The 24,656-nt window shown below is 38.2% G+C and overlaps 1 protein-coding gene across 6 annotated transcripts in view; it reads right to left on the minus strand.

Annotated features, from left to right (window-relative positions):
* sorcs2 (sortilin-related VPS10 domain containing receptor 2) overlaps positions 1-24,656 on the minus strand; it is a 361,031-nt gene that overhangs the window by 250,617 nt on the left and 85,758 nt on the right. The gene's annotated exons all lie outside the window — the stretch shown is intronic.

The raw sequence follows: 24,656 nt of genomic DNA on the forward strand, positions 1-24,656 counted from the left end.
GAGCAAGAGTCTTCAGTAGGGACAAAGAAGTAAAGATTTGCTGTAGTTGCATATTTAACAGAAGCGTTAATAGCATATTTAAGCTTCTTACACTGTATAGTAATCACTTTTTTGTAATGTTACCATCAAAAACTGTTTTATTCAGACTTAGAAGGAAATAAATGAGTAGTGCCTGAACTGTAACGCTCTCATATCAGAGTTATCCTGCTCCTGAATATGTAAATATAGTTGTTGTTTTGTTTTTTTCATTTTAAAACAAGTACAAGGTAAGATAATTTCACTTGATCCCAATGCAAACAACTATGTTTCTAGTTCAAATATTCTTCCTTTCACCAGTTTCTTAACCAGCTGGCTTGGTGCTAATTGAGTAATATGCATATTCAAGATGTTCCTTTAGCACAAATCCTTTGATATTAAATGAAGTGTAAGATACACAGAGAAAAAGATTTGAGATTTATTTTAAAAAACATGCATTCATAATGGAACATTTTCTCTGCAGAAAAATATAAAAAGTCAGTGTAATTTTACAAATGCAGTTTGACCCGTAGTGCGGTAGGTCCACTGGATATTAAATTGTCTAAATGGCTCCCGATCAACACAAGTGTCTCTGATGTGGAGATTTCTGTCGTTGAAAAGCCTCTCTATCGGTTTAGTCAGTTCATTTTTAATGTTTTTTGGGGGAGAGCTGCTGATGGACAAAGAAAATAGCCTAATGCACCAGATATGCTGACATCAAGCAGTTACACAGACAGGCTGAGCATTACCCTGCAATACGGATGTAACAGAAATGATGATAATGACCTTTGTACAATAGTTGTCATTCATAATCACAACAATCCTGGTGAAACTCAATAACAGATAAACTTAATGAAGTGATCCGCTGTTATCATGGAAGCAATTTTAATCATAATATAGTAGATGAAAAGCATGATCATAGGCTAAAAGACAAAGATCAGGAGCGCTATATGTATAATATTAATCCTGTGTTAATTTCAGAAAAATGAATGAAAAAGAAAAAATGATAGAAGATAGTATTATTGCTAAAACTTTCTCACTATCTGCTACCACACACACACACACAACTGACCAGCCATGAAGCATACAAAATGCATATATATATATACACACATATATACATAATTTCACAAATACAGAAAAAATCCACCATGCTTAAAGCAGCCTACACATACTGTGCATACACTTGCCTCTACATGTGTAGGCAAAGATATTTATACCGGCAAGATACTTGTGCATTATGTGTCCATTATGTGCATTTTCACACTCCACATAATGTACATGTTATGTAGATTAGGATAATGAGATAAACACGCCCACACAGTTTATCACTGCATACAGAACACTATAGCACACGTACTTCTAAATATGCAGAATACAGACACGTACAGCTAGATACTGCTACCACAGAATCTGATTTGAGGAGGTTCTTATTTCACTGTGTGTTATACTTGTATAACTATGCATGTGACAAATAAAGAACCTTCTGAATCAGGTGTGACTTTTTCTCTGCTCTTTTTGCAGCTTTCAAAGGTAGCGCATCAAAGTGGACTTCAGTTAAAGTAATTGTTTCTTCTGTCAGAATTATGAGCATGTCTCTACAGTTGGGGTGAAAAGAAAGCAAAGCCATATGGAACAGGTCCAACTTTACTGACCCATAATGACCTCAAATTTACAAGCCCCCTCTGTAGAATACTAACAGTGTCTTAAGAGTATAACTCTGACATTTTCCATTTTGTTACTGTCAACAAAATCCAAGAAATAATTTTGCAGACTCTGTCACCTGCAGTTTGAAACCTTTTCGTTTCTACTTAAGAAAAAGTAGAATCTCATGGGAAAAGGTCAATAAGTGTTCCAGGTATAAATAATATTATAAATAATTCCCCAAGAGTTTGTTGTTTTTTTTTGAAAAATAACAAAAGAGTGCATTTGAGCTGATTTTCACTTTATTTTCCTTTGCTTGACGTGTGTTTTTTTTGTTTGTTTGTTTGTCTGATTTTAATAGCGTGTACTTGATGCTTAGTTCAAGTTGAGGCTCCAAAAAGTGCTTGGTCTGGAAAAAAATGATATTATATATTGATTGAGTTAAACTATTCCATGCCCCTGCTGCCCTCTGTATAAATGGTATGCCATGGGACCATCGCAAGCATCCATTTCTGACTAGTAGTGAGGGAGCTCAGTCTCTTTTGCCATATCAGGTGTCACAGCACTGACACCAAAGGACGTCTTGCAAGTATCTCTGAAGACGAGCAGTTTTGACAGAATGGTACTATTTGACCCTCCGAGAATGAGATATCTTCATTCCAGAACATGATTCCTCTTGAAGCACTAAGCAGAAAGGACACAAATTCAATAATGCCCTAATATAATGTATGGGGATCAATGGACCCTTGTCCTTGAACATAGACCCATCTAAGACATGGAAACATTTTGTGAGGAGGTCTTATATAACATCACATAAATCTGTCTTTAGTGCCATCCTATCTGACTGCTAGCTATTCTTTAAAGTTAAAACTTACTGATGGTGCCAGTGGTAAAACACAGGCCTTAATCCAGCTAATAAACATATATATTGGGATTTATACAGCAGGTAAAACCTGTATCGTTAGCAGGCATCATAATTGGCTTATCATTTGTCAGAGGCTAATCAATGCACTCTGATAATTTAGTCACATAAGCCTTTATCTTCTGTTTGGTATTCAGCCATCTAATGCAGTGTTATTCCCCTTGAAAGCCCACTTCATCTATCTCATCTCCCACAAACTGTCATTGGCTTATAAATGCAGGTTGAGATATGCAAAAAATGCGGAGGTGAGTCATACTTTGAGACACACTTTCAGTGAAAGCAATAAATATCAGTTCTTTAGGTTATGCAACATATTCTTAAAAAAATATGTGAAACACATGCATACTAGTGTGGATTCTTCTGTACTTTCAGATCATTGCAACCTCATTTCATCAATGTTAGATTATTCACTACACAAACTCTGACTCATTCCTTCATAAAGGCCTGAGCACAATAGGTAGAATCTATCTTTTGATGAGACAGAGTAGCAAAGTCCAAACACTAATACCTGATAAAAAGGCAGGTGTCCATTTTTGTTCATTTGTGAGTATAAGTCATGCACATTTAATTACCATGTTAGTTCAGCTCACACCTCAGAAGACTGCCGCACAATGCACTAATGAGACCAAATATTATAACTAGCCATAATAATGTGGCTCACACATTTATCCATTTTTCTCACATCTAGTTTGTTATTAAAAGAAGTCATTGTTCACTTGCTGTGCCTGCTGATTTTTTGCTTTTACAGACATTTAAACTAAATTGCAGAGAAGCTTTCTTTTGTGAGCCAGGATCTTTTTTGATACTTTTCTTGATCACACATTAAAGACACCAGCATGAATTTTGTGTCTGACTAGTAAATACAGTACTAGCATGTGTTTTACAAATGGAAGGCATTGTCAGAGTAGAGTACTAGGGAAATGCAGAGATTAACATGACTAAAACAGACAATTCAAAGGTAATTGGTTAATTTGTCAAGCCATCTCTCAAACCCCAGACCACTCTGCGGTACAACTTTTAAAATGCTTGACATGAATGCTTGATATGACATGAATTCCAGGAACATGATTCCTGGAATTCATGTCATCTCAAGTCTCGGTTTTCTCATGTTTATGTTTAACGTTTGTATGTAGAGTTTTCCAAGTCTAGCTTGGCTAGCCATCCAGTTTAGGTTATAATTTAGTTTTCGCCACTGCCATTTTGTTTCTCCGTTTTTCTAACAGCCAGAATAAAAGGCTCGCTTTTTGTTTAACTTCAGTTCTGTCCCTTATGATTTCTGCTTTTGGATCTGCTCCTCATAAACATCGGCCATCCTGGTCGTGACAAAATTAAACTCAAAGAGTCATGCTGACTGATTTCATCTATTAACTACAGCAGCATCTCTTTATTATGCAGAAAAACTGTGTTGTTAAAAAAGGACTTCTTTTTCCTTATGCTTATTCCATGTGTAGTTAAACCTTTTCTTACACTAACAGAAAGAGGGGTTTTGCTGGTCCAGTTAAGGTCAGAGTTGGCTGTATGTGGCCCACAGTATAAAATGAACTTGACATTCTTGATCTAGATCCTCATCAAGTAGATGAAGATTGGGCATGTATTGTTGTTTTCAAATTAGTTAGGCTTTGTACTTGGCTTTTCTACTCATTATGGTAATATTTAAAACATTTTAATATCATTGTCATTATTGTCACAGTTTTACTTACTTACTAATTAGTATTAAGTGCAACCCACCAAAAATGTCTGATCATAGGATAACTTTACAAAGTGAGAAACAGTTTTTCAGTATAACGTACCACTTCTGTGTAATCACAACAGAAGGAGATGAAATAAACTAGTGAAATATAGTAAAATGTTAATGATTAGTTCAAAATATGTGTTTATTTTCTTTTCTATATCTAATGTAAAAACTTTAAAAAAAAATGGAAGCATATGGAATTACTCTAGAATGACCAAATGTGGAAAATCTAACATACATGTATATCATTGAAACTGTAACAGTAACTGTAACAGTGGCTAACAGTGGTATGCCCATTCATATGAACACATGCTATATTGCTAAAAGACACTTAGGTGCATAAAAGCATAACTCTGCAAACTAGTATGTCACAAAACTAGTATGTCTGTTTTGTGACAATTGGAAAAATTTGCTATTAAGAGGAGTATTTTCTGCAAAGTGTCGTGGTCGGCATAAGAACAGAAGGGAAAATCACAGTGGGAGGATGAGGAGACCATCTCACGCCGTAAGCTGGGCCAAATGCAGCTTTAATTAAAACACCATTTAACCATTCAAAACTCTTCCCCCGCTTGGGTGCCAATGAGAAAAGCTGCTAAGAAGCTCCAGCTAGATTAAAAGCTCACTCCCTTCAGTGCAAAATCTTGTTAAGTTATCTTAGTCATTTTATGTAAGGTAGTGTGCTTTTTTTCCTCCCTGGTGAGCTTTTCACATTCTCAGGGTATGAGTCAAAGTCATGTGGTTTAATTTGCCCAGGAAAAACGGCAGGTGAGGTGAATGAACGTAAGCAGCAATCATAAGTCGCTTAGATTGTCTGGCCAAAAGAAGAATAAAAAACATGGCCCAGCAGTCAAATATAATTAAATCTCTTGTCAGATGCAATTTTGATTTCGCACTCTGTATTTACACAGCTGACGGCATTTAAATGAAAGTATTAAACATGGTATGCCGGAGCACTGCTGATGTTGTTGTTGTTGTTTTTCAGAGTTACTGTAGTAGTCATGGTGACAGCAATGACCAGGCACTTTGTCTACTACAAAGACAGCGGAGAGTGTTTGTAAAGGGGGTGGCAGCTATCAACTCAGGCTCCTGGGAAACAAAGTCTGTGTAGTCAGCGTTTGGCTAATTTCAGCCTCTGGTCCAGTCAGCCACCCTCTCCAGGCGCTATGCCCAGACCTCACAGCCTGTAGTGTGTATCTGAGTAGAGTGGGAGGATGCTGGCAACTTGAGCAGCCATCTTGAATACAGGCCATATACTGTATGTGTTCGTGTTTTATTGAGTCTTGCTTAGCTTTTCACCCTGCTTTCAAATCCAGCTATATGGTAGCATGTGTGAGCATGGCAGAGTGTGTGTGTCAAGGAGACTGACAAGTGGGCCCCAAGGGGTCAGTAGGAGGAGAAGGAAAGCATCTCTGACCACACTGCCCTCCTCCTGCCACTATCAAAGCCCTCATGCACCAGACCGGTCTCTTCGCCGCCCTCACACCTCTCTGAGCATTTTTTTTTTAAACTTTTTCACTCAATAATTCTTTCTCTCTATGCCAAAGCCTTGGGTTTTGAGCTTCTCACTTTATAATTCAATATCGAAGCACACTTCCTGCAGAATCCCAAGTTGCACAAGGTACGTTAAGTAAAACTCCATCTCCAAGCTGCAGATATTCTAAAAAAGCATTTTGCTACTCAGATGTATTCAGCTACTGTTATGTAGAATTAATTAAAGGTTTTATCAGTGCCACGGCTCTCTTAGTTTTAAAGTTCACTGCACAAGGATTACATTTTTTCTTATTTTACAATTAATGTCACAGAATCGACTGCATAATATACCATATATTAAATGTAGAAGGCAGTGAATATACATTAAAATAATAACACAAACTGCAAAACCTTAAAAGGTCAATATACAGACCATTATGTATTCACTAGAATCAAATACCGCTAAAAGAGGTTACCTGTCGTAAGGTTTTGAAACAAAAGGTTTTTGAGGTCTAAGTCATAGGTACTGGTGCTAATCCCAGCTCTATATTTTGCAGACATATGAAAAATGTGAGTACTTTTTAATGTGTGTTGTCAGAATGACTATTTCCTTTATTCAACTGCCACGACTTGTGAGAAAATTTGAATAAAAACCAAAAATCACATATTCTGCTTGCCTAGGATTAGAGTTAGGGTTAGGGTGAGAGCTAAGGCTGAGGCTGGGGTTCCCACCAATGATGACTTACTCCTTAGAGAGTTAAAGCAGGATGTGAGTTTGTGAGAATATATACTGTCTTTCTTTAAAATATGATTTTTGAATATCCATGGAGTGCAGTGAGCTGCCTTTAATTCAGTACATTCACAGCTGTCAATACTACATGCTTATAAGTAGGCATGGGAATTGATAAGAATTTAGCTATTGATTTGATTCTTTATCGATTCTCCTTTGGTTCCCATTGGCTTTGCTTTGAGAGTCACCACCGTTTGCATAAATCCAAAGACTTTGCATTTGTGCAAATTAACTGCATGCTGTGTGGTCACATGTTTGTGCATGTTGGCGGTATTTCCGTTCCCTTCTCTTGTGATCAGTGCTGGGGTCATTACTGAACAAAAGTAATTATTAGACATATTACTTTTCTTTAAAATAATGCAGTACGCTACTTAATTACTCCCAGGAGAACACATTTTTACACTACTGGTTACATTACATTTATGTGTTTTTCTGCAAAATGGCCTCATAATTACAATTTCACAATACAAACCTGAGGTTACGGTCTCACACACCAACACGAATCTCTATTCTCTATTCTTATATTTTACACCACCGTTGCTTGTGAAGCTTGCACACAAGAATTTCACTCACAGGTGTTGTACCAGTGAACCAGCAATGTGATGTGACAATAAAAGTGATTTGATTTCTACGTTAGAAACATGAACAGGTAGAAACGGAGGCTGCAACCTGACTGCTCCTCGATTTGCTACCACTTGCCTAGCTTAGCATGATGCTGTCTGTGCAGCTGCTTGCACAGACAGCATTATGCTGCTTGTTTTAGCAGCATAATACAGTTGTTTCGGCTCTGGATAAGCTAATCACGCTATGATCCTTCCCTATGATCCTTCCTACTTCGCACTCTAGTCCTTTTTGTGCAATAAAAATAAAACCAATGTCCATACCCACTGGGAACCGGTTCTTCTTTCCCATCAGTACTTATAATGTTATTTAACTATATTACATTTTCTTTAATTTATTTATAACCTTTGTATAACATTTCTGTGTTTTTACTTCCTTCAATTTGTCCCTTATATTAAGTTCATTTTAGCTTGTAATACCCATTCTGGGTTAGGATTGTGTTTATTTAGTCTGTGTTGTCCCTATTTTTTATGTTTTTCATCACAACTCACTCAGCTTCCCGAGCTGTCTTCTCCTGTTTGCTTTAGACTCACCAGCCTTTACTAGCCTTTAAGACACTTTACTACGGGTGTTGGCCAGAGGGGCCAATGGCGCGTTATGGCAGCCTCGCTTCTGTCAGTCTGCCCCAGGGCAGCTGCTTGGCAAGTCTTGGCAGGGCAGCTGTGGCTACAACTGTAGCTTGCTTCCACCAGCGTGTGAATGAATAGTGGCCTTGAAAAGCGCTATATAAATCCAATCTATTATTATTTAATTTCGATCTGTATGTGTGTGTTTTTTTAATTACATTTTTCCGAATAAAACGGTGGGAAAAGGGAACAGAAAAAGGATCCAAGAGATCCAAGCCTTTTAAAATTAACAAAAAGGGATAATTTTACACTTTTTATTTCAAATGTACCTAAACACCTTAATTACATCCAAAGAGACACATAGAGAAAATCAGAATAAAAAAACAAGTATAAGACTGATGAAGCATGATGAGATTCATCACATCGTAAAGTATCCTGCTGGTCATTTCAGCACCCTAACAGCCCTTACAAAGTTCTGTAACAATAGTAACACCCCACATTTGTTTCCACTGATTGCTCTCTCTTCCACTCTGTTCCTGGCCAAATGTAAAATTGGCCGCCAATCTGTTAATCTCTGAAGCCAGCTATGGATCTCACATAGAAGGCCCACTGCCTCAAAGTGTTCATGGGTAAATGAAACTTTTGTCCCTCTGTCCTCCACCTTCAACCGGCCCTCATCAGCAGGTCTTTACCTAAAAAGAACACGTGACTGTTATGGCCCTTGCCAGATTACTTAGTGGATCAGCCCCCTTTGCTTGGACACATTCCTGTATCCTTTCGCCTGCTCAGAAGCTCTGGATCAGAACTATCCACAGAGTTTAGGGAAGGTTTTACAGCTGCACTGTCTAACCAAATGCCACCTCTTTGGCACAGACAAATGTTGGCTCAGATTACGTAATAATGCTTTTCCCCTGAAGCACTTTCACAGAGAGATGCCCAGCATGCTAACTGTCTTCGGGAACAGAAGCTACATTTACTGCTCCAAGAACCTCAGAGCATGTTCCAAGGGCCCGAGCTGACTTGCTGTAAAACTTTACAGACATTTTAAAAACCTTCTGTACAGTTCAAATCCAATGGCAAGTTGTAACTTTGAATAGCAAAACATTTTTCACAAAAAAAACCTGAATTAAACTACAGAACAAATAAACTTTATTTTGCTACCTCCAATTAGCCAAAAAACCCAAAACAAAACTGTTATTGCAGATTTTAAGTTTTTAATTATGAAGTTGAAAAGGAAAACGAGCCGACATCTAGCTAGGGATTAGAATTGATTATAATTTTGTAATTCTTAGTCCATTTTCAACATCACATGAATTCTTATCGGGTTCTCATTGGATCCACTTTGAGACTCACCACCATTAATTGCATGCTGGTATTTTAATCTGATATTTTGCCTCTTAGTTGTAATCAATGTTGGGGACATTATTACAAAACAATTAATACATTACACATATTACACACAGAACACTGTCCGTAAAACCAATTCAGTATGTTACTTAATTACACCCAGAAGAAGAGCAAAGCTGTTTGTTTTACTCCTCGTTATATTACTTTTGCATTTCTGTGGAAGATGGGCTGAAAAGCATTGTCTCATAATTACCATCTCGCAATATAACCCTATATGCTACAGTCCCACACACCAACACAAATCCATATCGCACACATACACGCACTTTCTTAGCATTTAAGTAGGAGCACAAAGCCCACACAGAGAGACTTCAGGGTGAAGAAAAGGTAGAAGTTAATTTGTTACCTGTTGAAGTTCAGGGTCTGAATGCTGGGCTGGGATCAGGATTCACTCAGCTGTAGCATCATTCTGGGTCCTTGGCTAGCTTAGCGTTAGCATGCTGTTTGTGCAGATGTGTGCAATGAGCCACACAGGGTTGCGCTAGAACAGAGGTTCGCAAAGTGTGGAAAAAAGAAAAAAGAGTGCTTGGACACTGCTAGCATAATGGACAGGTTTTTGACAGGGCTCCCCCACGAAAGCCAAATATGGTTCCAAACCAACTCCCTTCCAAGCCAAAGACTAGAAAATATGATGAAGCATATCTTCCCTTTGGCTCCACCTGCACAGGTGCCACGGCAGGTATCTGCGCAACAGAATTAGTTTCCCCTGCATAGGGAGCACGCGCTGGGCTCTCCAAATCACGGACAAACAGCATCCCACATTCTTGATTTTTAGTTCACAAACACTTGTTGTAATGACTAACTACTCCTGACATTTTGGAGATGTTAGCTCTTTATACAGTAAAGTTACCGTGGGATACAAATAACATCAGGCTGATCCTGCCACAATTTGTTCCCCCTCCGTATTCCTCATCCACACGTACACGCAAAAACTGAGTTTTAAAAAACCCTCCGTGTGTGAAAGAAATCGCAATGGAGTTTGAAAACAAAATATGGGTGTTCGTGGTTGGAGGATGTATTTGTGCGGGGGGGCATTTTTCTTGTAAAACAAACGGGGGCCCAGCAAAAAAAGTTGGGAACCACTGTGCTAGAAGCTTAATATCGTTGTTTCTGCCTGGATGTCGTTTTCACTTTACTTTCACACTCTAGTCCTTTTTGTGCCATAGAAATAAAAGTAATGTCCATATCCAGCTGAAGTATGTCACACTATTTTCCTCCTGATATCAGCTGATTGTAGCAAGTGCAAGAACCATGAGTGGATGATAGGCCGGCAGACTAACAATTATGAACTGAAGTCTCGACCCTAGTGAATAAGTTGCTGGTTGTTCTCATCTGCAGTTAATACCAAATTGATCGTTTTTGTAGAACTTTTATACAAGCTATGGCAATCAGTCAATCAATCAAGGCTTTATTCCCCACATGCAGGTTGCCCTGCAGTGATGCAAGCAGTGCTGTGGTGACTAAATCAAAACAATGAACTAAAAAACAACACAAGCTTTATTTTTCTTTATTTGTACTAAAGCTTGTACGAAAAGGATACAAGAATAAAGCAAAAATACCCGAGATTCTAGCACCAGCTTTGCTGATTTAGTCTCCATATGTAAAAAGGAGTCACACTTATTTAATCCCACCCCTGGTCCATAAGTCATCATGTATTACTTATCCAGCTTACTTATAAATATAAACATGGACAACAATAACAATATTATCATATTCTTACAACTCCATGTTTTTACCTCAAAACATGAATAAATAAATACATTTTTAAACATTGTTTCCATGTGAATTTAATTTGCTATTTTCATATAACATTCGTTTTGTTCAATTTTAATGATAATTTGTTTTTATTAAGCCAAATTTTCAATTTCAATTCAACTATTCATTTGTGTAGTCATCTCTTCCAGTATATGTCTCAGCAGAGCAGAAAATATTACACAGTGTCAGTTTTAATACTGTTAACACGTATGTCGAGTTGATGTTATTTTCATTTTTTTTAATTAATACATAATGATCTATTGGATCAAACAGTCTACCACATTTTCTTTTTGTTGTTGTTGTTTGTTTTTATCTATTGAGTTTGTGATGTAATCTATTGAGTCTAATAATGATAATAGTGATTTAGAGTCAATCCTTTACTTACTGGCATACTTTTGCAAAACAGGTTTTCAAGGGTTTTTGAAAACTGAAGTATTAAAGAAACATGCTTGTAGTTTGTAAAGTGGTGTCTGTTGCCAGATTTGAGCTGTGGTATAATTTTTACTGTTTTCATTTTGTCAGGAAATACATAGGCTTGAAATAATAGATTAAAAATGTTTGTAAAGGTTTTTTTTAATGCCCTAAGTGACCTTTTTTAAGCATAGACATACAAATATCATTACAATTTTAAGATTTCTTATTATCAGATTTGAAAATTTCCTTTTCATTCATAGCCACACGGAACACAGAGAAAACATTTCTACCTATCAAAGTATCCAGATTTCCCTCTGTTAGCCCAGGATCAGTGATTTTTCTTGCTAAATTTGGTCAACAACAAGAAAGAATTATTTTAAGCTGTTGGCCACAACATCCATTTTATATTCCTCTTTGTCACTGTCAAGCAATTTGAAGGAAGTCAAGCGACTTTTTAATGTCCTTAACTTCCTCAGCCATCATTGGTTTTCACAGGTGAGTACCTTAGTCAGCTGATAACCGGCCAGCTATAAGTTCCAGCAGCTGTTAGTTTAGCAACTTGTTCGCTAGTTAGCAAATAGCTCTGAAATTGACAAGCGGAAGCGCGTGGATGGTTGGAACAGAAAAAGCTTTGATCAGTGGTTGTTGATCAATGGTCATGAGAATTTGCATATTGATGATCAAGGAACTGACCTCCCAGCTCATTGTTCCTTCAGTGAGCTGGTTTCAGTCATTATGCAAATGTACTGTTTATAAGATTGGCGAAACCTGCAGTCAGCTGAGACTGAAGAAGTCACTTGGATGAGTGATGAAATGTTTCTCTCACTGAAAACGCTACGTCCAGATGAACAGAATCAAACACTTGAAACACTTCCTTTATTTGAATAAATCAGGTGCCCTCTGAAGATGTTATGTAATTTCTTGACTCAGCACTCTTCTCATACTTCACAGAACCACCATTCAACATTTCACTTCATCATGCATGCTTAGAAAAAGTGCCTAACCCTCCTGCCTGCATCCTCGGTCAGGCCCGCAACTTCACATCAGAAGCTCATACAATGGTTGCAGTGCGCATATCTTAACAACATCATTAAGGCAGTAATGTCCATTGTTTTATGGTAATTATCCATGCCTTGTTATTGAAAGGCTCATTGTTCTGATGATGGCCAGGTCATAAATAAACTTTATGAAGAGCTCTGTGTGACCACTAAACTGCTACTGATGATGGAGAGATGGGGAATGCCAAGGCTATTCAGATAAAAGAGTTCGCCCACTCTGGTGTGACAGTGTGTGTGTGTGTGTGTGTGTGTGTGTGTGTGTGTGTGTGTGTGTGTGTGTGTGTGTGTGTGTGTGTGTGCCTGGTGAAAGAATTCCACCTCCTGTGGAATGTCAGGCTTTGTGAGGACACAGTCTTCAACTTCTCTTCTTTGTTCTCAGCTTCAGCTTTAGAGATTTGTTACAGGTGCCCAGGGTCCACTGCCTTCTGTACATAAATTGATGCTCTTATGATTCCAGAGAAAATAATTAGGACAAAAGGATATTAATACTGATTATTTATTACTTTATTTATTACTTAGAGTATGTTGTGGTTATAGTGAAAATTTACAACTTCTCTTAAAACAAACCCCAAACCTGAAGTCAGTATTAAGATAAGGCTTAGGAGGGTGCTAGCTTAAGTTTCTCGGCCAGGTTGGAAGCTTTTGTTTTGTACTGTGTTTTGTTTTGCTGACTTTAATTTCATTTTTATTTTTTGTCTTTGGTTTAGAAACCTAAAACAGCTAAGTTAAACTTATTGATTCAAATTAGGAAAAGATCGGGGTATGGGTTACAATATGTCTCTGAACAGTTATAACCCTGCATGTTGAAAACTGACTTTTTTAGCTAGCTAGTGTATTTAAATGTCCTCAATAACCATCTCTATATTTAAGAGGTTCTGAGGTAGAGCCTGCTGTTGCCATAACCTGGTGTATCACAACAATAATAAAAGCCATCTTGTGTGTCTCTCTGAGATGCTGACAGCACTGTTGCACCAGCAGTATTGGATGCTCTGGTACTGAGAATAGGCTGTTGTTTTACCGAGCATTCCTGTTGGTATTAAAACAATTTGATTAACTCCTAATTGCTAAGCTAAAAGGACAGGCTTGAAGCAGGTATTAAATGAACACTCTGAGAGGTGGAGATATGCACTGGAGAAGAGAAATGAAGTCAGTAAGTTTGTCAATGAGAGGGAAGCATGTGGAAAGGTGAACATGGAGTGAGTAGAGCTAGTGCAGGTAGATGAGTTTAAATACTTGGGTTAAAACATCCAAAACTATGGAGAGTGCACAAGAGAGGAGTGCAGGCAGGGTGGAGTGGATTGAGGTGAACATCAGGGGTGAATTGTGAGAGAAGGATACCAGCAGGAGTGAAAAGGACGTTTACAAGATGGTACTGAGACCTGCCATGATGTATGGTTTGCTGACAAAAAGACAGAGGTGGAGTAACTCACTGACGTTTGTCAGTGAGAACCTTAAAGATATTAAGATTTTCACAGGGACTGACCAGAACGGACAATGAGTATATCAGAGGGACAGCTCATGGTGAGCGGTTTGGAAACAAAGTTAGAGAGATAAGGTTGAAGAGGGAGCTGACAGGCAGGAGGATAACAGGAAGACCTCAGAAGAGGTCCATGTAGTGAAGCAGGACAAGTCGAGAGTTTGTGTGACAGAAGAGGACTGGTGATAGGGTGAGGAAAAGGCAGACCACTTGCTGTGGTGACCCCTAAATGGAGCAGCTGGAATAAGGAGAAGACTTTTTGAGTACCAAGTCTCTCTTACAATGCCTTTAGTATCGTCTAATTTGGCTACAAATGGACTACTTGATGTATTAGGGCAGGGGTGTCCAACTCCAGTCCTGGAGAGTGACTGTCCTGCAGCTTTTAGATGAATCCTTGTTCTGACACAAATCTTCTAAAAAAAGGTACTAAAACATGAAAACCTTTATGATGACAGTCTTATTTCACAGCTTGCAGCAATCCTAGCGAATACCCCTGTCAGTCACGTGTTTCATAACTGAGTAAACAGTTAAAGTGCATAGAATGACACTTGTTTAAAGTAGCTTGTAAGCAAAAACATGTTCCTTGAACCATTTTTTGAGCTTCAATAGGAAATATTATTTTGGACCTTATGTTGTCTTTTTATGCCAATAAAAGTAGAACAGTGCTGTTTCAACAGGAAATCTGGATTGTCCATAATAAATGAAACATTCAAGACCACAGTCCTTCCTCTAAAGTCCCAACTTTCTTCACCTTCATTCCCACTTAACCAAATCATTCACGCACCCTTGTATTGTACAGTAATTATGGTACAAGGTGTTGGTTTACAACACTCAAAGCTACTTAGCACTGACTACCATTGGCCAAATGGGCAGTTTCAGCTTTATAGTTACACAATCAAAACCCATCCAAGTACATCAACTGCTTTTATTAGATTAGAGCAAACCGCCAGCCATTCACACACACACCTGTCATTTCATTCCAGAAGCAGTTTTGGTGGGGAAAAATACCAAACTTGTAGGCTGTGTGATTGTTTTTCATTGCGGTGTCACTGTGTCTGTCGTCAGCTGAGAGAGCAAACCTGCTCCAGGTACAAACTAAAGGCTCAGTTTCTGTTTTCTGCTGTATACATCTTAGACTTTGTTTGTGTGTGTACATGTTTAAACAAGAGTGTGTACTTCCAGATAATTTCCAGCTAACTTCTCCACACCCTGCTGATCATGCAAAATAAAATATTTTTCAACTGAAACTTTGGCTTTACCCCGACACGCCTTGCTTGTGAGGATAAAGCCTTGCGTGCATGACACCCTGCTTGCATGTACTTTTCTTTAACAGCAGCCCCTGGATTTGCGTTTTAAGTGACTGAATACTTTTTTTCCCTCTAATGTCCGAACCAAGACGGGTACATTAAAAAGATAGGACAGTTACTTCATAAAGAGAATAAAAAGTAGACAAAGCTATCTATATTTTGAGCACCAAATGCAAAAGGTTAAACAGGTTTGATGTGCATTATTCTACCGTATGTGGTCCAGAATTCAGAGTGTCCTTTTAGCAGAAAGATAACAAATGGAAGGCAGATAGCGGTGACAAAGAAAGAATGATTGTATGACAGCCTTGAACTCTCTGGCTATGAACTCTCACATTTTCCCTCTCTCCTGCTCTCTTCCAGCTGTGTGCAGTTGTGGACATGTATTCATTGCAGGAAGAATGTTTGAGGAAATGGGAAACGTTTTCCAGATGGTTGGGCTCATGGCCCTGCTCAGCTGCAGCAGTGTGAAAATGATCTGACTGCTACCCATACATATGCCAAAAACATGTGGAAACGTGCTTAACATACATGTAATAGAGGCGTGGGCAGTTAATTTTCCCAAAGGGCCACATGAGAAACTGAAAGTGTTGGCACTGCACCAATAAATTAAAATCAGTTCTGCTCAGTAGTATTTTTATTTCTTCATTAAGTGCTACTTATTAGAGTAGATGTTACAATCAGACAATGAAAAACAAAACAGACATAGTTAAAAAAAACTAATTAATCAAAATTCCAAAAACCATTTGTGAACAAAAAATTGCATGTTTCTGCAAAACGTCATAGACTTTCAACTTTATACAAAGTGCTATTGCTAATGTTATTGTTGTTTAATTACTCCATTTGTAGTGTTTTTTGTATTCAGTGAAAAGAATCCTCTTTTTTTTTTTTACTTGAAAAAGTGAATTAACACTTTGAGAAAAGTTTACTTGTTATTGTGATTTTTGGGGAAATCACAAAGCTGGGATGACTGCTCCATCCCTGGATGTGTAATGCTTGCTAAGAAATCCTTGTTGCTTACGCAGCTTTGCTAGCAATAGTTCACATGTGCACATTTACTTTGGCTCAGTTAAGTTTTTGTTTTACTCTGCATGTTTAGTCACATAATGGTGGTTAAAATTAAAGTTTATAAACAGAACAATGTGCTCTCCCCAACTAATCACATTTACCTCTGATATCAGTAAAAAAAAACAACAACAACAAAACCAACTTTGAAATCCATGTCTTGTTAAAAGTTTTACATTCTGCAATTATATTTCATTTTTTAATGTCAGGTGACATCTTGCAGGGCTAGGAAACTCAGATCTTACATAAACATAATAAAACTGATAAAACTGTATCATGATGTAGACCTCTCTGCTTTGAATCATACTTGTTATTAATCTCTGTCTCTCTTCCACAGCATGTCTTTAATTCTATCTTCCTTCTCTCACCTCAACTGGTCGAAGCAGATGGCCCCGCCCCTCCCTGAGCCTGGTTCTGCTGGAGGTTTCTTCCTGTTAAAAGGAAGTTTTTCCTTCCCACTATCGCCAAAGTGCTTGCTTATAGGGGGTCATATGATTGGTGGGTTTTTCTCTCTATGCATTATTGTTTTTTCTCAAAGTGTTAATCCACTTATAATATAAAGCACCTTAAAGGTGACTGTTGTTGTTATTTGGCACTGTATAAATAAAATTGAATTGAATTGAATGATTTCCCACAAAAAAAGAGTCAGTCATTAAGCCCTTCTTTGATGGGGAGTTTGGTGGGTGAAAGGTGGAAAAACTGCATGATGTATATTTATTTCCCATTAACAAAGACTGTATGGTATAATGTGCTATACATGGCCACGTTGCAGGACCAATCAGATAGTGAGGTTTCCTCCACCATCCTTTACATCCATCTCCATCTACTAAGCCCCGCATCCATATTCTGCTTGTTTTGTAAGCATCGCACCCCAAACTTTAAATGTTATTTTACAGTGTATTTGTTGCTTATTACCAACAAATTTCAATAAATGGTAGAAAGAGTATGACCTTTTGTTTAAAGTGCTTAATATTACTTACTCTTACAATTATAATTTGTCTGATGATGTTTCATAAGCAAAACAAATGCTTATATGTTCACTTTTTAGGGGAAAATCACTGCTAACTTTGGAGAAGAAAGTTAGCAGTGATTGGTGCCTTTTGGTAATGGCTTGTGTTTTGGTTTCATATCAGAAGAGCATAAAAAAAATTACAGGTCGAATGAATGAGGGGGTCACACATGAGTATGTGTAAAACAAGAATGAGTTCCTAGAATATACTGTCTATCCATTCTCAGAGTATTTCAGTGAGATTCATTTGTAAGTGTTGCACTTGTGAAATGTTGCAGAAATGATTATGTGCTGAATAAAAACAGAACACAGTGCAATCAGTGCTCACTTTCTCATTGCTTTCCTATCCCACATTGCTAGCTGCTGTCATGAGTGTATTTTGTGTTTGGGTTTCAAAAATCTTCCAAATAATTGCTTTAATTGGTTCAGCCTGTTTCAGTGGTGCAAATTCCAACAGTACAGCAAGAGTCGCATTTAATATTTTTATTAAGACTATCCCCACGCTATCATGTGATCTACTAAGGTCAAATGACCCAAGAACTGAGTTAAAGCGTCTGGGAAGGGATCTCAAAACTTGATTTTAGATGGCAGACAGTTGGTGTCGTAAGCCACCACTTCTGTTCAAAGATGATTGTTCACAGTGGACATAGATGCCTTCTTTCACTCCTCTTTCAAACCATCTGTCTTCTCTGTCCAAAATGTGGACATTGGCATCCTCGAAAAAGTGACCTTTGTCCTTTAGATGCAGATGGGAGTCGAGTCTCGTCCTATAGAGATGGCTTTTCTATGTCATGCCATACCTTCTTTACACTCTTTCATCAAGTAATTTAATCAGAATGTTTCTAAATCTTTAGTATGGTTTAAGATTTCTTTGTTTATCTTAATGTTTCAATAAGTTTTATACAGATCTAGATCCTCTCAGGACATTGGTAAGACCCCAGAGAGCTGTTTTCTGGTCCGAACCACTTGTGTTTAGAGAACAGACTGCCTGCTTACCATCTTAAGTAACCAGCAGACCTCTGTCTTTTTCCTTCTCTCCCTCTCTTTGTCTTTCTCTCCAGGCTGTGAAATATTCATGAAAGAGGGAGGTGATGAGGTGGTGGAGGTGAAGTGTGTAGGGATGAAGGGAAGACGATGCTCTAGCCTCGATTAAGTATTTACACCACCCCTGACCATCTGGACGGAGGCAGAAACACAGAGAGAACAAAGAGACAGAAGAGAAAGAAATAAAATGTTCTGAATTAATCTAAAATAAATAAAGTTGAAGTGAGGGGAGGATGAGTTAAAGAAGGAAAGAGAAGGACAAGGGAAATGAAACACGCTGTCTTGATTAAGCCCAAAAGCGTGTGTTTCTACTTTGTGGCTCTCTCATGGTTTAGTTTGGGGAAATGTGATCTGGACCCCAGGGAGAGCTAATCATCAACACATTTGTAATGGTGGAATGACTGTGTGTGTGTGTAAGGTTGCACACACACACACACACACACACACACACACACACACACACACACACACACACACACACACACACACACACACACACTCCGCTTCTGAAACAAACTGATTAAGGAGGCATCAAAGTGGGAAGTGAGCTAGAGCTGTGATGCTACCCCTGGACTAAAAAAGCCTCAAAGCAACAACTTCAAAACACTGAGTCAAATTAAAGCAGATACACAATTAGCTGTATGGATTTATCGCTGGTTTCACTGCCTCTGTACTCTCTACTTGCCTCTCTATGTTACTGTTCACTGCTTTGATCAGCCACAACTTTAAAACCACCTGCTTGCATATCCAACAATACGAGCAGATGCTTCAGCACCTGTAGGATTTCCAATTCTTGCAAGACTTTCCCTGGTTATTCCAGGGTATTGACGGAGTGTATAAAAAAGATGGCTTCAGCCCATCTTGACATTACTGTTAGTCACAAGGTAGCTGTTTAAATTTATAGAAGTCCATAATTTGCTTCACTAACTTTGTCTCTAAACTGGTCACCCTGAGCTGTCCTTCTGATATACTCTTTTATAATCCTCTCCATCATGTTCACTCCTAGTGGAAATCTTAATATCTTCAGCGCTGCCACCTCGCTACAATTCACAATGTCATCTATGAACCTCATAGTCCACAGAGACTTCAGCCTGACCTCATCTGTTTATCTGCCAATCACCACTGCAAGCAGGAAGCAGCTCAGAGGTGTAATTGCACTCCCACCTTGAATCATTGCTACCGCACACCTCAAGACAGTGTTGCTGTCCTCTAGGTGTCTCCATCAACAGTCTTAAACCAAAAACATTGCATCTGTATTGTTCTGTAGTGCATGAAGCTATAATGCTGCTCACTGACTGTCACTACTCTTCTTAACCTTGCTTTCTCATAGCTTCATCATATGGCTCATCATTGTTATCCCTCTTTTACTTACAACACCACTGCACATCACTCTTGTTCTTAAGAACTGGCAGCAATACACTCCGTCTGCATTCCTCATGCATTCTTCTATTTCCTTTTCACTCCCCGATATTGTGTTAAAATGTGGTCAAAGAATCCATCGCCCTCTGTCCTAGACATCCCCATTCTTTCCAGCTCTGTAGCCAAGCTGACAAAGAGTCAGGGTTGTGTTTAACCATACCTTGTAATGACATCATGAATTTCATTACAAATAAAATTTGTTAATGTTTTAATCTTATCTTTTATCTTACCTTCATGATGAATCTATCACCATTATCTATCACAGGCCTTCAAGGTGTCAGTAATTAAACTATTACTTAAAAAGCCATCACTGTAGCTGTGAAGCTAATTATAGGCTAATCTCCATTTGTCTTTTATCTTAAAAATTTTTGTAACACTAACTGTAAAACAGCTAACTGATCATTTGCAAAGGTTAGTAAGGTAGTTTACTATAAGGTTGTTTATTAGCTCCTCTTACTTTTCTTTAAAGAGTACTGGAAACCACATACATTATAATATACTCTTAGAAGTGAAAATGAATAAAAAGAGAAACAAAGAAATCCATACACATCTATAATATTACACAAAAAAATTTAATTTTGGCTGAACTGATGTTTTCCATATTTATTTATTAATTTTAAAATTGAACATCATCTATTAAAACTGGCTCTGTGGTTATAGTTGATAAGACAGTTGTGCATATCTGACAACTGAGCAGTACATGATGCACATGCTGTCAGCAGTTGTGTTTGTGAAACCATGGTGTGCTTGATGTACTGTACATAGAAGTGCCAGGCTGTCAGACGATCTATTCATCCATAATGAAACAGTGAAGCCCCCCAGCACGATGGCTACCAGCCCTCTTCGCCTCTTCAAAAGATGTGTGAAGATGGCATGAATTATAAATACCCCCTCCACTCTAACACCAAAACCGTGTTTATGGGAGTGTGTGATGAGCATAGGAGGACATGGATTACATATTGGTATCCTGGGTTAGATCATTTTAGAGTAATGGATGAGAAAGTGAAAATGTGAGCAACATGGGTTTTTAAAGTGCAATTAAATATTTATTTTAGGAAATAAAGTAGTAAAAGTTTAGTTGGGGATAAATATATTTTAAAGCAAAACTGAGGGTAAAATGCTTGCATTTGACTAGTGTGAGCTGCAGTCCCATAAGCAGTAGCTCTAAGAGGTGAAGCTTTAAACAGCCAGTGTTTGAACCAGTGTGCAACAAGAGCAATTGTAGTATGTATCCTCCTTTTATTTGTTTTTGTATAAACATGAATTCACTCATAATCTGACCAAAATATCACATTGTAACACATACTCGCCACCAGATCGCAAACAGAGGACAGACTCTGCCCAACATGTGAAGTTCTACGTATCATCTAAAAATAAGAAACACTTGCACGGAGTATTCAAAGCCAAAAAAGTGAAGTGCACATCTGCTCCTTCAGTGTGAGGATCAAAAAGGTTTACTGAGTTTTTCATGGCTCCACTCAGAGCAACACAGAGTCTAAAGATGAGTTCTGTCAGCCTGCAGTCGTCACGTTGTTTGGTAATGCACTGGCAAAATCCTCACATCTTTGCCTAATCTCCAAGCGCCTTTCTTTCTGTTTGCTCTGAAGCTCTACCTGATGTAAAAAATAAATAAATGAATAAATAAATAAATAATACATGGTAGAAGACCTTACATATCCTGTTTTGGTGTCCTTGAGCAAGACTGAGTGGGAATATATCGTGGGTTTATGTATTGCTTGCATTCTCTACACTGTCCGCCATTGTCAAACGCTTTAGAGACCAGGACTGAAAAATATTAAAAGCTGAGTGATGGAGTAGAATTTTTTTTACATTATATAGGGTCATCGGTGCTTCCAGTAGCTAGCTATTTAATTCATGTTCATATCTTGAAATTAACGCACTAAACGTTTTGATTTGCGCCTGACTCCAAAGTGTTGTGGTTTCCACATTTGCCTTATGAGCAACAATCCATGGGTGAGTCCTGGGAAGAAACACAAATTCTTTTAGGGTTACAACAGGAAGGACCAACCCAAAATACCCTGCCAAATCAAGCACGCAACACTGTGATGTGCTGTGGCAAGCCTTTGTCAAATTAAGCAGCAGCCAAAAGTAGCTTTAAAGGTAATGGAATGAGTGTTTTACCAGAATTGACAATCTGATAATAATACATATTTTTGTTTGACTGGCTACTTTAAGTATTTTAAAAGAGCCAGAATGAGCAGGATTTAGAAATTATGTTACCCTTTCAGCAATGTTTCAACTAGTTTTTGTATGTAACACCAAGCATGTTTTCAAAAAGTCAAAGTGTGTCAAGACTACAAAGACAAACAAAGCTTCAGAGTTCTTGGAGGGAGATTAGAGCAGCGAGCAGGAGGCAAAGAAAACTGGTTTTATCTACAGGCTTGAAGGTGGACATTCAAAACACATGTTCAGACATCACATTTAGACCTTAGTTGCTTAGAGCTAAAACACCTAACCCACAGTAGTACAAAACTCTGACTGCAACTCTGGCGAATGGAAAAATATTATGACATTACTGCTGATACATAAGCAATTATTGGCCGAGGCCTAAACAAAATGAAAAGACAATGAATCAGGGAAAGACAACCTGTTGCCAAGAGGTATTCGCGTTGCCTTACACGGATGAATCTGAGTAATCTTTGTACAAGTAAATATTCTATTTTAACATGTGGACTTGTGGAAACACAAGTAAAAGATTCATGCCTGTTGCCACTTTTCCCTTCTCCCTTCACAAAGAGCCATTCTCATGAGTCAAGATGTTTGGAGCTGTTTTATCAGCCATGCTATAGCATGGGTCCTTGAGCCAGTCATACCAAAATGAAAGACAGACATGTAGAAATCCTCCAGTGTCTTCCAGAATAAATATAAAGATAAATATAAGGAATAAGACAAAGAAAAATAAGGATTTTTGTTAAACTACAAGATTACCACTTGTTTATCTGTTTGATTAAAAGAAAACAGTCTTGACTGTTAGAGAAAAACTGCAAGGCAGCTCAATGTGTGCAGTTAGCCAATGGCTTAGAGGCCTTTCCCATGTTTTCTCCAAGGTAACCACATCACGACATGTTTATGCCTTTGTTTTGGTAAGTCACGGTTACTCACGGATGATCTTTAGCATTCAGTGTACCAGGCTAGTCTCACAGAAACATTTGAACATATATTTTCAATTCAAGATTCAAGGCTCTTTACTGTCATTATGTAAGCACATATTAAGGCAATATAGCAATTCAGGCATCTTATACATCACTTTGTTTACCTGGAGAACAAGTCCCAGGTCTGTCACACAATGCCTTGTCACTCTGATATACACCTAACCAAGTAGTTTTGGTGACTAAAATTAACCGATCAGTAACAAAAACAGTAGCAAGTTGAATACAATGGGCACAAATCTAGCTTTGTGTCCACTGTCAAACCACTTTCGTGGATCAAAGACTTGACTTCAAGTTCCATCACACCAGACATCTCCATAATTAAAATGTCTGCCTTTCTGTGCAACAGGATTGAATGTGGATGTCATTCTTGATTTTTGTCAGCTGTCCCCCAAATCCAATTAAAAGCGTCTCAAAAAGTCAGTAAGCAGCGCTTGAGTTTAGGTCATTTTGTTAAACTGCTTTTTCTGACAGTCAAACAGTTATTCCTATATGAAAACGGTAAGTGTGTGAAGTGTCGGGGTCAAGCATTCAAGGCCATCATAGTACAATTAATCACTGTTACTAGTAAATACAGCAGAATCTTAATGCTAACTTTGGTCCTTTTTTTAAGAGTATACATGAATCTAATTTGTATCCAAGATTGTTGGGTCAGTCATAAATATTAAGTGAAAGTGTTCCACTAGGTACCAGTATATTTTGCTTATAGTCACAAGAAAAGCCTACTCAGGCGATAATACGACCTCAGTTCATTAACTCATCTGTCCTGGAAATTCTTTTCTCCTCTCACTGTTGTTAACTTTACCCCCGTGTGAAACCTGGCTTCTAGATGAACACCACCTGACAGGGTAAGACGGCAAACCCATTCATCCTCCCCCATCTTTCTCATTTGATCCTACAGCCTTGGGACTTCAAAGCCTATAGGCCGTAGAAATGTGGTTGTCTATGCACCATCCCAAACTAACAGCTACAAAGGATTTGAGTTACACCCCACAGATAATGCCTAACAAGACACGGTCAGATAGCTGTATGGATACTGCTAATTTCATGGAAATTCCTGTTTTTGGACAGTGATGGCAGCAGGCAGGAGGCCAGCTTCTCCTCTCTCTAAATTCAGTGTGAACTAGATCTAAACTGGCAGTGATTTGGAGGATTTTTTCTTTCTTGAATGAGCTGTCCAGTAGAGTCCCCAGCATTATTCATACAGTGCAACAATTAAATCATCAACAGGGGAAGGGGAAAAATATGTACATTATTCATATCAGTCCTCCAGGGGGACAAACAGTCAGAGCTAATGAGAGGCTGAAGCTTTGAAGTCATGGAGTCCTCGGTGAGGTGAATGGCATGAATTAAGTACAATCATCAGACACATTTTGCTCTATATGAATATCTTCTAGATGTCTAATTTTAGCTAATATTTTGTCTGTGTTCTAAGTTTTTATTAGGAAATTTGAATATAATTAAGTCCCTCTACCCCATTATCTACAAGGTCAGGCTCAGTTCCATTTCAGCACTCAGAAAGCTGTGGGAGAGGAAGTAAATTTAGTTGAAGGTTAATATTCTATGGGAATATATGTTTGCAAACAAGATGTACTTGTTGTCAAGTGGTGTGGAATGGATACATTGTATTTTCCACTGTTCAAATGTGAGAGAAGTGAGAAGGGTTTTTGGTGAGCAAGTGCTTTGCTAAATAGAGGAAGCAGTGCCAGCCAGACTTGACCCCTTTCCCTGGCACTGCTGTTGCCAGCCATCCTGCCCTGTGCCATGCTGATAT

Source organism: Astatotilapia calliptera, chromosome 3 (assembly GCF_964374335.1).
Source record: "Astatotilapia calliptera chromosome 3, fAstCal68.1, whole genome shotgun sequence".
Lineage (NCBI taxonomy): Eukaryota > Metazoa > Chordata > Actinopteri > Cichliformes > Cichlidae > Astatotilapia > Astatotilapia calliptera.